Source organism: Pseudophryne corroboree, chromosome 6 (assembly GCF_028390025.1).
Source record: "Pseudophryne corroboree isolate aPseCor3 chromosome 6, aPseCor3.hap2, whole genome shotgun sequence".
Classification (NCBI taxonomy): Eukaryota; Metazoa; Chordata; class Amphibia; order Anura; family Myobatrachidae; genus Pseudophryne; species Pseudophryne corroboree.
This window is the reverse complement of record NC_086449.1, coordinates 806,065,453-806,082,186: the sequence shown is the minus strand read 5'-3', so window position 1 is coordinate 806,082,186 and position 16,734 is coordinate 806,065,453.

The window sequence follows — 16,734 nt, the reverse complement described above, 5'->3', positions numbered from 1 at the left end:
TGATGGGTGCAGGGCGTTGGGGGGGGGGGGGCGCCCTGAGCAGCAATATGAATACCTTGGCTGGCAAAAAATCACAATATATAGTCCCAGAGGCTATATATGTGATAAATACCCCTGCCAGAATCCATGAAAAAAGCGGGAGAAAAGTCCGCTGAAAAAGGGGCGGGGCTATCTCCCTCAGCACACTGGCGCCATTTTTTCTTCACAGTGCAGCTGGAAGACAGCTCCCCAGGCTCTCCCCTGTAGTTTTCGGGCTCAAAGGGTTAAAAAGAGAGGGAGGGCACTAAATTTAGGCGCAATATGTGTATACAAGCAGCTATTGGGGGAAAAATCACTCAGTTATAGTGTTAATCCCTGCATTATATAGCGCTCTGGTGTGTGCTGGCATACTCTCTCTCTGTCTCCCCAAAGGACTTTGTGGGGTCCTGTCCTCAGTCAGAGCATTCCCTGTGTGTGTGCGGTGTGTCGGTACGGCTGTGTCGACATGTTGGATGAGGAAGGTTACGTGGAGGCGGAGCAGAGGCCGATAAATGGGATGTCGCCCCCTGTGGGGCCGACATCAGAGTGGATGGATAGGTGGAAGGTATTAACCGACAATGTCAACTCCTTACATAAAAGGCTAGATGACGTAACAGCTGTGGGACAGCCGGCTTCTCAGCCCGCGCCTGCCCAGGCGTCTCAAAGGCCATCAGGGGCTCAAAAAACGCCCGTTACCTCAGATGGCAGACACAGATGTCGACACGGAGTCTGACTCCAGTGTCGACGAGATTGAGACATATACACAATCCACTAGGAACATCCGTTGCATGATCTCGGCAATGAAAAAATGTGTTACACATTTCTGACATGCACCCAAGTACCACATAAAAGGGGTTTTATGTTTGGGGAGAAAAAGCAGCCAGTGTTTTGTTCCCCCATCAGATGAGTGAATGAAGTGTGTAAAGAAGCGTGGGTTCCCCCGATAAGAAACTGGTAATTTCTAAAAAGTTACTGATGGCGTACCCTTTCCCGCCAGAGGATAGGTCACGTTGGGAGATATCCCCTAGGGTGGATAAGGCGCTCACACGTTTGTCAAAAAAGGTGGCACTGCCGTCTTAGGATACGGCCACTTTGAAGGAGCCTGCTGATAAAAAGCAGGCGGCTATCCTGAAGTCAGTATATACACACTCAGGTACTATACTGAGACCTGCATTTGCCTCAGCATAAATAGTGCTGCTGCAGCGTGGTCTGATACCCTGTCAGATAATATTAATACCCAAGACAGAGATAATATTTTGCTAACATAGAGCATATTAAAGACGTCGTCTTATATATGAGGGATGCACAGAGGGATATTTGCCGGCTGGCATCCAGAATTAAGGCAATGTCCATTCTGCCAGGAGGGTATTAGAGACCCGGCAGTGGACAGGTGATGCTGACTTTAAAAGGCACATGGAGATTCTGCCTTATAAGGGTGAGGAATTGTTTGGGGATGGTCTCTGGGACCTCGTATCCACAGCAACAGCTGGGAAGAAAATTTTTTACCTCAGGTTTCATCACAGCCTAAGAAAGCACCGTATTTTCAGGTACAGTCCTTTCGGCTTCAGAAAAGCAAGCGGGTCAAAGGCGCTTCCTTTCTGCACAGAGACAAGGGAAGAAGGAAAAAGCTGCACCAGACAGCCAGTTCCCAGGATCAAAAATCTTCCCCCGCTTCCTCTGAGTCCACCGCATGACGCTGGGGCTCCACAGGTGGAGACAAGTGCGTGGGGGCGCGTCTCGGGAACTTCAGGGACCAGTGGGCTTGCCCACAGGTGGATCCCTAGGTTCTGCAAGTAGTATCACAGGGATACAAGCTGGAGTTCGAGGCGACTCCCCCTCGCCGTTACTTCACATCAGCCTTGCCTGCTGCCCTCGGAGAAAGGGAGGTAGTACTGGCGGCAATTCACAAGCTGTACTTCCAGCAGGTGAAATCAAGGTACCCCTCCTTCAACAAGGCCGGGTTACTATTCCAAAATGTTTGGGGTACCGAAACCAGACGGTTCGATGAGACCCATTCTAAAATTGAAATCCTTGAACACTTATATACGAAGGTTCAAGTTCAAAATGGAATAGCTCAGGGCGATTATGGCAAGCCTGGAGAATTTCATGGTATCACTGGACATCAAGGATGCTTACCTGCATGTCCCTATTTACCCTCCTCACCAGGAGTACCTCAAAATTGTGGTACAGGATTGTCATTACCAATTCCAGACGTTGCCGTTGGTCTGTCCCCGGCACCGAGGGTATTTACCAAGGTAATGGCCGAAATAATTATCCCGTACTTGGACGATCTCCTTATAAAGACGAGGTCCAGGGAGCAGTTGTGCGTCGGAGTAGCACTATCTCGGGAAGTGCTACAACAGCACGGCTGGATTCTGAATATTCCAAAGTCGCAGCTGGTTCCTACGACGCGTCTACTGTTCCTGAGTATGGTTCTGGACACAGAACAAGAAAAAAGTGTTTCTCCCGGAGGAGAAGTCCAAGGAGTTGTCGTCTCTAGACAGAGACCTCCTAATACAAATACAGGTGTCGGTGCATCAATGCACGCGAGCCCTGGGAAAGATGGTAGCTTCTTACGAAGACATTCCATTCGGCAGGTTCCATGCAAGGATCTTCCAGTGGGACCTGTTGGACAAGTGGTCCGGGTCGCATCTTCAGATGCATCGGCGGATAACCCTGTCTCCAAGGGCCAGGGTGTCGCTGTTGTGGTGGCTGCAGAGTGTTCATCTTCGAGAGGGCCGCAGATTCGGCATACATGACTGGGTCCTGGTGACCACGGATGCCAGCCTTCGAGGCTGGGGGGCAGTCACACAGGGAAGAAACTTCCAAGGACTATGGAAAAGTCAGGAGACTTCCCTACACATAAATATTCTGGAACTAAGGGCCATTTACAATGCCCTAAGTCAGGCTAGACCCTGCTTCAACACCAGCCGGTGCTGATCCAGTCAGACAACATCACGGCGGTCGCTCATGTAAACCGACAGGGCGGCACAAGAAGCAGGATGGCGATGGCAGAAGCCACAAGGATTCTCCGATGGGCGGAAAATCATGTGTTAGCACTGTCAGCAGTGTTCATTCCCGGAGTGGACAACTGGGAAGCAGACTTTCTCAGCAGACACGACCTCCACCCGGGAGAGTGGGGACTTCATCCAGAAGTCTTCCAAATGATTGTACACCGTTGGGAAAGGCCACAGGTGGACATGATGGCGTCCCGCCTCAACAAAAAGCTAAAAAGATATTGCGCCAGGTCAAGGGACCCTCAGGCGATAGCTGTGGACGCTCTGGTAACACCGTGGGTGTACCAGTCGGTGTATGTGTTCCCTTCTCTGCCTCTCATACCCAGGGTAATGAGAATAATAAGAAGGAGAGGAGTAAGAACTATACTCATTGTTCCGGATTGGCCAAGAAGAGCTTGGTACCCAGAATTTCAAGAAATGATCTCAGAGGACCCACGGCCTCTGCCGCTCAGACAGGACCTGCTGCAGCAGGGGGCCTGTCTGTTCCAAGAGGTACCGCGGCTGCGTTTGACGGCATGGCGGTTGAACGCCGGATCCTGAAGGAAAAGGGCATTCCGGAGGAAGTTATCCCTACGCAAATTAAAGCTAGGAAAGAAGTGAACGCAAACCATTTTCACTGCATATGGCGGAAATATGTTGCGTGCTGTGAGGCCAGGAAGGCCCCAACGGAGGAATTTCAGCTAGGTCGATTTCTGCACTTCCTACAGTCAGGGGTGACTATGGGCCTAAAATTGGGTTCCATTAAGGTCCAGATTTCGGCTCTATCGATTTTCTTCCAAAATAGAACTGGCTTCACTGCCTGAAGTTCAGACTTTTGTTAAGGGAGTGCTGCATAGTAAGCCCCCGTTTGTGCTTCCAGTGGCACCGTGGGATCTCAACGTGGTGGTGGATTTCCTGAAGTCGCATTGGGTTGAGCCACTTAAATCCGTGGAGCTAAAATACCTCACGTGGAAAGTGGTCATGCTGTTGGCCTTGGCGTCGGCCAGGCGTGTATCAGAATTGGCGGCTTTGTCATGCAAAAGCCCTTATCTGAGTTTTTTATATGGATAAGGCGGAATTGAGGACTCGTTCCCAATTCCTTCCTAAGGTGGTATCAGTTTTTCATGTGAACCAACCTATTGTGGTGCCTGCGGCTACTTGGGACTTGGAGGATTCCAAGTTACTGGATGTAGTCAGGGCCCTGAAAAATATATGTTTCCAGGACGGCTGGAGTCAGGAAAACTGACTCGCTATTTATCCTGTATGCACCCAACAAGCTGGGTGCTCCTGCTTCTAAGCAGACTATTGCTCGCTGGATCTGTTGCACGATTCAACTTGCACATTCTGCGGCTGGACTGCCGCACCCTAAATCTGTAAAAGCCCATTCCACGAGGAAAGTGGGCTCTTCTTGGGTGGCTGCCCGAGGGGTCTCGGCTTTACAAATTTGCCGAGCTGTTACTTGGTCGGGTTCAAACATTTTTGCAAGAGTCTACAAGTTTGATACCCTGACTGAGGAGGACCTAGAGTTTGCTCATTCGGTGCTGCAGAGTCATCCGCACTCTCCCGCCCGTTTGGGAGCTTTGGTATAATCCCCATGGTCCTTACGGAGTCCCAGCATCCACTTAGGACGTCAGAGAAAATAAGATTTTACTCACCGGTAAATCTATTTCTCGTAGTCCGTAGTGGATGCTGGGCGCCCTTCCCAAGTGCGGATTGTCTGCAATACTTGTATATAGTTATTGCCTAACTAAAGGGTTATTGTTGAGCCATCTGTTGAGAGGCTCAGTTATATTTCATACTGTTAACTGGATATAGTATCACGAGTTATACGGTGTGATTGGTGTGGCTGGTATGAGTCTTACCCGGGATTCAAAATCCTTCCTTATTGTGTCAGCTCTTCCGGGCACAGTATCCTAACTGAGGTCTGGAGGAGGGTCATAGTGGGAGGAGCCAGTGCACACCAGGTAGTCCTAAAGCTTTCTTTAGTTGTGCCCAGTCTCCTGCGGAGCCGCTATTCCCCATGGTCCTTACGGAGTCCCAGCATCCACTACGGACTACGAGAAATAGATTTACCGGTGAGAAATCTTATTTTTACTCTTCACACTGGGAGCATCTAGAAACAGCCCTACTGGGTGGCCAACCAGTCAGAGGCAAAGAGCCAGAAAAGATCTGTATTCAAGTGAAAAAGCCACACCCCATTTTTGGGCGCACACCTTCCAGTATAACGTTTGTATTAATATGACCTTGTCTCACAACCCTGTTTTTAGTCACGTTGTACAGTGCCACATACATATAATGCCCCAGTACAGTGTAACATATATATAATGCCCCAGTCAGTGGTGCAAGTATAAAAAATCTCTTAGTGGTACTGTGTGCGTGCGCCAAAAAATGGGTGTGGTCACATGTAAAAAAAATGGGTGTGGCCACATGGGGAAAATGGGGGTGGCCAATGAAAATGTGGGAGTGATACACATATGGGGGGTCAGATACACATATTCCCCCAGTAGTGCAGTGTCAGATACACATATGCCCCCACAGTGCCACATACATATATGCCCGCACAGTGCCAGGTGTGGCGTTGTGTGTGGATCAGGCGCCGGTTCGTGAGCTAATCAAAGCTCAAGGTCCGGCAGCCAATCAGGAGCTGCAGCTACCGGTAGCGCGAGTTCTGACTGGCTCACGGGCCGGCGCCCTTAGAAACGCTGCTGCACTAGCAGTGTGTCGGGCAGCGGGATGCGGGAGCCAAGTCGCGTGCGGAGAGTCGCGGGTTGGCCATCGCTGCTGTAGAGGATAGAACTGTGTACTGGTACGGAGTTGTACTGTTTACTGATTGGCGCTGTAGAGTATACTCTGTAGGGGACAGAACTGTATGCTAGCAGGGGGCTGCATTATATAATGGGTGGGGTAGATGTAACATGTGCAGAGAGGTGGGGCATTGTACAATGGGTGAGGCTGCAGGTGGGGCAGTTGTAACATGTGCAGAGAGAGTAACATTTTTACAGAGCTACGATCAATTCGGAATCACCCCCAAAGTTGGCAGCATAGTATTGTCCAAAATGTCTTGGTGTGCTGAAGCATTAAGATTGCCCTTCACTGAAGATAAGGGACCTACCCAAACCCCATCCCATTATCCCTCCTCCACCAAACTTCACAGTTGGCATACTGCAGTCAGGCAGGTATCATTCTCCCGGCATCCACCAATCCCAGACTCGCCCATCTGACTGCCAAACAGAGAAGCGTGAGTCATCACTCCACAGAACACGTTTCCACAGCGCCACAGTCTAGTGTCGGTGTGCTTTACACCACTCCATCCGACGCTTAGCATTGTACTTGGTGATGTGAGGCTTGCATGCAGCTGCTCGGCCATGGAAACCCATTCCATTAAGCTCCCGCCGCACAGTTTTGGTGCTTACATTAATGCCAGCGGAAGTTCTGAGCTCTTGCTAAGCGTAAAAGAAGCGTTCTTTACAGAAAGGATTACTAGTAACATTCACAAAAATTTGAGTTTAAAAATCTCATGTATGAAAATTTCCGTTTAAAATAAAAAATTGTGGCTGAAGATATCTGAGAATAGACTGTGATCACGTGTTACGCATTTCCTAATGCGCAGCAGAATTCCGGTATGTTATTATATTTAAGGACACTCTAGTTACAGCTCCGAACATCTTACCAAAGAAAGGACAATAACCTGAGCTCTCACATTTCTGTATGAAACTTCTTTCACCTATTGTAAGGACACCTGTTGGACTTCATCGTTCTCCCTCCCGCCAGCGCTTACTGCGCTATTGCCATACACCCCAACGGGGAGAGGATCCGTTCCGGCAGCTCAAACAGACTATGGGAGGTGGAGCAAACATCCTAATTACAAGTGCTATCCGCTATTAAGGACAATGGGGGTCATTCTGACCCGATCGCATGCTGTAGTTGTTCACAGCGGTGCGATCGGGTCAGAACTGCGCATGCGCCAGCTGAAGGCCGTCGTTGCCTAGCGATCGCCTCTGCCTGATTGATAGGCAGAAGCGGTATGCTGGACGGGAGGGGGCGGCACCACGACGTTTAGCTGCCATTTTTCGGGGAGCGGTCCGGCCAACGCAGGTGTGGCCAGACCGTATGGGGGGTGGGTGATGTCACACTCAGCCACTGCGACCCAGGGCAGTGACGAGTAACTCCTGGCCAGCTGCAGGAGCTGCGCTGGCTGGGAGTTACTCTTCAAGTACAAAGGCATCGCCGCTGTGCGATGATTTTGTACTTCTGTAGGGGGGTAGGCCTGACATGCGGGGCGTACTAGCCCTGTGCTGAGCGTCCCCCCCTTCCCCCCGCATGTCTGTGTCAGTGATCGTAGCTGTGCTAAATTTAGCACATCTACGATCAGGTCGGAATGACCCCCATTGAGCTAAATATTTACACGGTCGCATCAGTTTATTATAACCACCTCCTACATGTGACGTCGGCAGCGCGTAGACCATGAAGTACGTCACGTGTCGTGCGCTGGCTTGGTGGGTATATAAGGTGTGTGATAGGCCCTCTGCACACATATCACTCATTGCTGTCAGGGGTAAAAGAAGGCAATTTATCCGAGTTGCAAAAAGGGATGATTATCGGCTTTCGGGCCACGGGTGGTGGTATCTCTGACACAGCGCAGTTTGTGACCTGGTCGCGTGCTGCTGCGGTGAAGGTGTATCAGGACTGGACAAATGGCACCACAGCGAATAACCAACGTGGAAACTCTGGAGCACCACGTGCCATTGATGTGAGAGGGGAACGTCGGCTACGGAGGTGCGTGTGGACAGACCGACACGCTACAGTGGAGCAGCTCACCGTCACAATGACCCTGGGGGCTACCAGACGTGTGTCTGACATGACAGCTCAGCCGTCTAGCTGCTGTCCATGCTGCACACGGCGGTTACTCTGGCTATTAGATGGCAGTCATAATAATGTGACTCCACCCTATATTATAAGGGAATCTCCTATATATTAGACCAGATCTGTGACTCATTTCCTAACGCTGGGCGGAATCAGTCATAGGGGGAGATGTACTAAGCCTGAAAAGTGATAAATTTCACAGTGATAAACTGCCAGCCAATCAGCTCCTAACTACCATGTCACTGGCTGTGTTTAAAAATGACAGTTAGAAGCCGATTGGCTGGTACTTTATCACCGTGATATTTATCACTTTTCAAGGCTTAGTACATCTGGCCCATAGAGTCACAGATCTGAACAAATATTTGGGAGAGGTGGCTGGATGCAGGCCATGATCCTAGTGAGTAGTTGATGCACCCACCCCTCCCCCACCCGTGGCACCTCCTCTTCAACCACCCCTCCCCCACCCACGGCACCCCCGCACCGGACCCTCCCCCACCTGCAGTGGCTCAGGACTCCCTCCCACACCCGCAGCACCCCTGCACCGCCCCTCCCCCCACCTGCGGCACCCCCGCAACCGTCCCACCCGCACCCCCGGACCCATTCACGTCTCCCCCGCACCCGCCACTCCCCCAACCACAGCACCTACTAGGTGATTCATCGTGCCCTGCGTGTGCTGTTCACGCCGTCGCAAGGGGCTACGGCCTTTGTCCGTGCAATATTTAACCACTCACAAAATTAAGATTGGAGGTAATACTCCATATAATAAAAATATTGCACGCCCCAAGGGTGTGCAAGGGTTAAAGGGGCTTAGCCCCTTGCGACGGTGTGCGTAGGGCACAATGAATCACCTAGTGTTTTATATTTGTACTAGCTGTAATCTATTGGAATGTATTTATTAGAATTAAATACATTCTTACACAATATATTGTTTGCACACTCTTCTATATAACACCTGTGCTATATACCTGTGTTATTTAACTTACTTATTGCTTGTGAGGGTAACTTACCAGGTTACCATATGGGAGCTGCTTTAACTGATCAGTGTAACTACATATTTTTATGATGATATATAATTTTTGCGCCTGAATTAGTTACTCTTACCTATTATAACTGTCTTAGCAATCACCTCTTATAGCTGTCTCCCTGTTTTCCTTCCACACATGGAAGCTGCCTCGATAGGCGGTGTGGTTGATATAAAATGAAATGAAAGAACACAACTCACCGTCACATTAAGCTGATCGCGGAACAGACAACGTATTAATAAACGCGTTCAGATTTACTACGTATTACAGCTGTGTAATTTCTTCTGCAATCACCTTTCTACACATCTGTGCAGTTATTAATCTTCTCGGCGCTCATGAATATTCATGAGATGTCAACTCTGCGTTTACTGGTGGAAGAACTCTCCGTTCTGAGAAAATGTATCTGATGTCGGCAAACTGCAAGATGCCTGCGAAGTTAGAGCACATGGGGGGTAATTCTTAGTTGATCGCAGCAGCAAGTTTGTTAGCAATTGGGCAAAACCATGTGCAGTGCAGAGGGGGCAGATATAACATTTGCAGAGAGAGTTAGATTTGGGTGGGTTATTTTGTTTCTGTGCAGGGTAAATACTGGCTGCTTTATTTTTACACTGCAATTTAGATTGCAGATTGAACACACCCCACCCAAATCTAATACCCCTTTTCCACTAGCTCAAAAAACACGGGTAAATGCATGGGGGCGCGCATTTACCCGTGTTTTTTGCAAGTGGAAAAGGGTAAACCCGGATCAAGTGACCCGTGAATCCTACCCGGCTATTTACCTGGGTAGGACACGGGACTGATCCGGGTAGGGTTGTAGTGTAAACGGGAGCCGTGTCGATGCGACACGGCTCCCATTTACACTGTATGGAAGGGCGGCGCTGGGAGATCATGTGATCTCCCTGCGCCGCCCCTGCCGCGTCACTAGAAGCGTCACCAACCCGGCATATGCCGGGTTGTGACTGCTGATGGGAAAGGGGCCGAGCACGGGTCGCAGCAGGGGGCAGCTCCCGTGTCAGGCTCCCGGCTGCAACCCGTGCTCGTAAGTGGAAAAGGGGTATTACTCTCTCTGCACATGTTATATCTGCCTCCCCTGCAATGCACATGGTTTTGCCCAACTGCTAACAAACTTGCTGCTGCGATCAACTCAGAATTACCCCCATTGGGTCCTCATGATATTGGTGTCACAAGAGGGTAGTTCTCCTACTCAAGTGCCCAGAGGACAGTCCACATCAACCAATTAAAGTCATTTTGAATACACTGTAGCAGGAACTTGTAACTCAGTTGAGAAAAAGCATCGGCCGCTGCATTGTAGCACTTCTCACGCAGATTCAGACTCAGTCACACATAGATATACAAATGTCGCACACAAGTTGATCAGTGTAGTCTAGCAAATTAGCTCTGTTGCTCCCAGATGTTTTATTACAGAGAATAAGATGCACAACTTGAGCGAGAAAGACGCTCGACGCGTCCGCGTCACTGGAGATGCAGTGAGGACACATCTGTATGTGTGTTAAAAACTATACATTGCAAATCGGCTTTACCACAGCATATGCTATTAATGTTCCCATTTTCGAGATCGGTACATATTATTTAAGACTTGCGAGAGTTTAACTGAAGCAGTTGAGTAAAAGTCTCCTAGGACATCTTCAGGCAGAGATAGAAGCTCCTTTAAAGTCTCTGCTATCCAGGTTTCTAGTTTCATGGTCAGCCTCTTGCTGGGATGTGGCCAGGAGGTCGACACTGTGTCCGCAGTGTGTACTGTATGTTGCTTACAGGCATGTTTAAAATGACAACATCCACATGAATAAAATGTAAGTATAGATGTGTCCTCTTACAACTGTGCTCCATGTGCTACAAGTTGTGTGAGTACCGTGTGATTCTGTAGCGCCGAGCATCTTTTTTTGTGTCTTTTGCTGTGAATATGCATCTTATACACAATGTAATACAATAGGACGCACAAGCAGCTTCTGTTGATTAAAATGATATGCAGCATGCCTATATTCTCTGTGTGTGACTGCGGCTGTATCTGTATACAAAATGCTATGCTAGAGCGCTTTACTGGAAAACACTGTAACGTGGCATTTCGGATGCAGGCAGAGCCGGAATTACACACAGTATATAGGCATGCCGCATATCATTTTAATCAGCAGAAGCTGCTTGTGCGTCCTAATACATTACATTGCGTCTAAGACACATATTTACAAAAAAAAGTCTCGCCACAGCATGGCACGACATGAAAGCCATTTTAGCATGACTGCAGCAAGGATGTAAAAGTACACATCTGTAGCATTACTACCATGCCGAGATCCCACTGTGGACAAAGTGATGGTTGATCAAAAGCCCACTGGAGCCATTGCAAGGTCCACAGCATCGATACAGAAATGAGAAGCATCGATTTCTCAAGCGAATCTATGGTGATGCAGACTGGTCACAGCAGTAGCGATGCTGACCATATGTTTCTCTACGTACATGATCGCAGCTGGCGGCAGTAACGCCCCTGAAAACTGCCGTGACACAACTGCGTTTTTGCCGCAACTCCCCGTTACCTCCCACAAATAGTCCCTGTCTGTGAATCGCTCTGCAAATAATTCCTCACTGTGAGCGGCATCACAGAGGTACCTTGGTGCGTGCCATTGTGGCGAATGAGCAGTCTGCCGATAATCTCTCAGTTGCCTAAACATCGGCTTGTGTACAAATTGGAATCGGGCCCCAGGTGACTCGATTTGTTGTACAATGATTGTTGGATTGTTGTGTGTTTGGTTGCCTTTTATTTTAATTCATGGCAGTGTATATGTCTGATATACAAACTGTATGATGTTACTGGTGAAACGGCTTCTTCTCTTACCCAAACAAAGGGGTCTATTCATGAAGCAGTGAAAAGTGTGGAGAAGTGAGCCAGTGGAGAAGTTGCCCATGGCAACCAATCAGCTGCTACCTATAATTTTATAGAATGCACTTTATAAATGTTACCTCAACCCTGATTGGTCGCCATGGGCAACTTCTCCACTGGCTCCCTTCTCCTCTCTTTTCACTGCTTCATGAATAGACCCTTAAGCCTTTCAAGTGTACCTATCGCCAACACGGGATAACCAGTATTGATGAGCCTGTGTATTTGCTGGGAGCAGGTGACATCATTGAGCCCTGGCTTCTGTGGAATCAGCCGGCTGCAGTCTCAGGGAAAAAACATAAAATATATCCAAGACGCTGGAATGGAAATATCAATATACCACAGAGGTGTACTTACCTCTACCTTGGTAATGAATAACAACGAGTGAATCACGCTACTGTGTCAACCAAAAATGCAAAGTTCCTCTGAGTAGCAAACACGGATATAAAGGAATCCTCCCAGTAAGATAAAATCCAGTCACTGAGACTAATAAAGTTCAGAAACAACATAATGGCGTCAGACTCCCGGTGATTCCTCAGGAAACGTAAGCCTTCTGTGTAATGCTGCACAGCGTGTTTGACCAGAAGCTCCAGGAGCTGCTCATCTAGACTGTATACCTGCCAGAATACAGTATCTCTCTGGTCTGTGGACCGCCGGCCCATGTCCCATACAGGAGGTGGGTTCGAACTCCGCTTCTACACATTGCGATGGGGGGATCTCTAAGGAACCCATTTATCAAACAATATTTGCCGCTATGGGCTAGTCACTCCGATACCTGCTGCGATCCTTCCACTGCCGCCCGCAGCCGCATCCCACGTAGGTTTCTATGAGGGATGCGATACTGCCAGCTGTATCGATATTGGGAATGCGATACCGCAATATTCAGATTGTTGGTAGCCTTCAGAATGTAGTTCTGGCAGGGTTCCCCAGGAACCCTTCGCTGGAAATGGTCTCTGTGCATGCCGGTCACGATGACGATATATGCGCAGGGGCCAGGACACCGCGCTCGGTACATCGTAGGGACAGGTTCCGGTCCCTGCCTGTGCCGGGTGGTAAATGCACCCCATGTAATCGCATTATGCAAAGCAATCTGGGCGCAATATTAGCGTCTAGGATTGCACTGCAGATGTGATCATTGGTAAATGGGTCTCAATGAGAGAACACAGTAACTGATATTGGCTCCTTATGTATTGTAGATACCGGGCCTAATTCATGTTTGTTCTCTATGGCCGATGTTCACGATACCGAGTGATGATCGTCAGACTGCGCATGTGCTGCGATCACACTGCGCATGTGACATGACTGACAGGAAGTGACCTATGGAGGTGTTATATCTGTACTCTGTCTGGTTCTTGTTCAGGAGAACAACTATCTCATTTGTACAGAAAGCTTATCGCCCGGCGTCATTACAGTGAGATGTTGGTGCTAATTGTTTCTGAACTTTATTAGTTTCAGTGACTGGATTTTTTATCTTACTAAGGGAGGACACTTTTATATACATGTTTCTCTAACGTCCTAGAGGATGCTGGGGACTCCGTAAGGACCATGGGGATAGACGGGCTCCGCAGGAGACATGGCCATTTTAAGAAAGAATTTAGTTCCTGGTGTGCACTGGCTCCTCCCTCTATGCCCCTCCTCCAGACCTCAGTTTGATACTGTGCCCAGAGGAGCTGGGTGCTTTTCAGTGAGCTCTCCTGAGTTTGCTGTTAGAAAGTATTTTAGTTAGGTTTTTTATTTTCAGGGAGCTCTACTGGCAACAGACTCCCTGCATCGTGTGACTGAGGGGAGAGAAGCAGCCCTACTCTCTGAAGCTAGGTCCTGCTTCTTAGGCTACTGGACACCATTAGCTCCAGAGGGATCGGTACGCAGGATCTCACCCTCGCCGTCCGTCCCAGAGCCGCGCCGCCATCCCCCTCGCAGAGCCGGAAGACAGAAGCCGGGTATGAGAAGCAAAGAAGACTTCACAGGCGGCAGAAGACTTCATGATCTTCACGAGAAGTAACGCACAGCACTGCAGCTGTGCGCCATTGCTCCACACTCCTCACATACTCCGGTCACTGTAAGGGTGCAGGGCGCAGGGCAGGGCGCCCTGGGCAGCATTGGGGACCTCATATTGGCAAAAGTACACATATATACAGCTGGGCACTGTATATATGTATGAGCCCCCGCCAAAAAGTACAGTTTAAGCGGGACAGAAGCCCGCCGCCGAGGGGGCGGGGCTTCTCCCTCAGCACTCACCAGAACCATTTTTTCTCCACAGCACCGCTGAGAGGAAGCTCCCCAGGCTCTCCCCTGCTGATACACGGTAGAAGAGGGTTGGAAAGAGAGGGGGGGCACATAATTAGGCGCAAAAACTATACTTACAGCAGCTACTGGGTTAACATTAAGTTACTGTGTTATTCCTGGGATTTATAGCGCTGGGGTGTGTGCTGGCATACTCTCTCTCTGTCTCTCCAAAGGGCCTGGTGGGGGAACTGTCTCCAGAAAGAGCATTCCCTGTGTGTGTGGTGTGTCGGTACGCTTGTGTCGACATGTCTGATGAGGAAGGCTATGTGGGAGAGGAGTGGGAGCAAATGAATGTGGTGTCTCCGCCGACGGCGCCGACACCTGATTGGATGGATATGTGGAAGGTTTTAAATGATAATGTTAATTCCTTGCATAAAAGATTTGACAAGGCTGAGGCATTGGGACAGTCAGGGTCTCAACCCGTGCCTGACCCTATGTTGCAGGGACCGTCAGGGTCTCAAAAGCGCCCACTATCCCAAATTGTTGACACAGATACCGACACGGATTCTGACTCCAGTGTCGATTACGATGATGCAAAGTTACAGCCAAAATTGGCTAAGTCTCTTCGATATATGATTATAGCAATAAAAGAGGTTTTGCACATCACTGAGGAAACCCCTGTCCCGGACAAGAGGGTGCATATGTATAAGGGAAAGAAGCCTGAGGTAACCTCGGCCTGGGTGTATAGTGCTGTAGCAGCATGGACGGATACCTTATCTGAGGAGATTGATACCCTAGATAAGGATACTGTATTATTGACCATGGGGCATATTAAAGACGCTGTCCTATATATGAGAGATGCTCAAAGAGACATTAGTCTTCTGGGTTCTAGAATAAACGCTATGTTGATTTCTGCCAGAAGGGTCCTGTGGACTCGGCAATGGACAGGTGATGCCGACTCAAAAAGGCATATGGAGGTTTTACCTTACAGGGGTGAGGAATTGTTCGGGGCGGGTCTCTCGGACCTGGTCTCCACAGCTACAGCTGGAAAGTCAAATTTTTTGCCTTATATTCCCTCACAGCCTAAGAGAGCACCGCATTATCAAATGCAGTCCTTTCGATCACATAGAAACAAGAAAGTCCGAGGTGCGTCCTTTCTTGCCAGAGGTAGAGGCTGAGGAAAGAAGCTGCACAACACAGCTAGTTCCCAGGAACAGAAGTCCTCCCCAGCCTCTACGAAATCCACCGCATGACGCTGGGGCTCCAATGGCGGAGCTGGGCCCGGTGGGGGCAGGTCTTCGAAATTTCAGCCACATGTGGGTTCACTCCCAGGTGGATCCCTGGGCAATAGAAATTGTGTCTCAGGGCTACAAGCTGGAATTCGAATAGATGCCCCCTCGCCGATATTTCAAATCGGCCCTACCAGCTTCCCCCCAAGAGAGGGAAATAGTGTTAAAAGCAATTCAAAAATTGTATCTTCAACAGGTGGTGGTCAAGGTTCCCCTCCTTCAACAGGGAAGGGGTTATTATTCGACCATGTTTGTAGTCCCGAAACCGGACGGTTCGGTCAGACCCATATTGAATTTAAAATCCCTGAACCTATACCTCAAAAGGTTCAAGTTCAAGATGGAATCGCTAAGAGCGGTCATCGCAAGCCTGGAAGGGGGGGATTTTATGGTGTCCCTGGACACTCATAAAAGCGAGATCAAGAGAGCAGTTGCTGAACAGCGTATCACTTTCACTGGAAGTGTTACGGCAACACGGCTGGATTCTCAATATTCCAAAGTCGCAGTTGGTTCCTACGACTCGTCTGCCTTTATTGGGCATGATTCTGGACACAGACCAGAAAAGGGTTTATCTCCCGATAGAAAAAGCCCAGGAACTCATGACCCTGGTCAGGAACCTATTGAAACCAAAACAGGTGTCTGTGCATCACTGCACTCGAGTCCTGGGAAAGATGGTGGCATCATACGAGGCCATTCTCTTCGGCAGGTTCCATGCAAGGACTTTCCAATGGGACTTACTGGACAAGTGGTCCGGGTCACATCTTCACATGCATCGCTTAATCACCCTGTCCCCCAGGGCCAGGGTGTCACTGCTATGGTGGCTGCAGAGTACTCACCTTCTCGAGGGCCGCAGATTCGGCATTCAGGACTGGGTCCTGGTGACCACGGACGCAAGCCTCCGAGGTTGGGCAGCAGTCACACAGGGAAGAAATTTCCAAGGTCTGTGGTCAAGTCAAGAGACTTGCCTTCACATCAACATCCTGGAACTAAGGGCCATATACAACGCCCTGCGTCAAGCGGAGACCTTGCTTCGCGACCAACCGGTTCTGATCCAGTCAGACAACATCACCGCAGTGTCTCATGTAAACCGCCAAGGCGGCACAAGGAGCAGTGTGGCGATGGCGGAAGCCGCCAGAATTCTTCGCTGGGCGGAGAATCATGTAAGCGCACTGTCAGCAGTGTTCATTCCCGGGAGTGGACAACTGGGAAGCAGACTTCCTCAGCAGACACAACCTCCACCCGGGAGAGTGGGGACTTCATCAAGAAGTCTTCGCACAGATTACAAGTCGGTGGGAACTGCCACAGGTGGACATGATGGCATCCCGCCTCAACAAAAAGCTACAGAGGTATTGCGCCAGGTCATGAGACCCGCAGGCAGTAGCTGTAGACGCCCTGGTGACACCGTGGGTGTTCCAGTCGGTCTATGTACAAGGTGC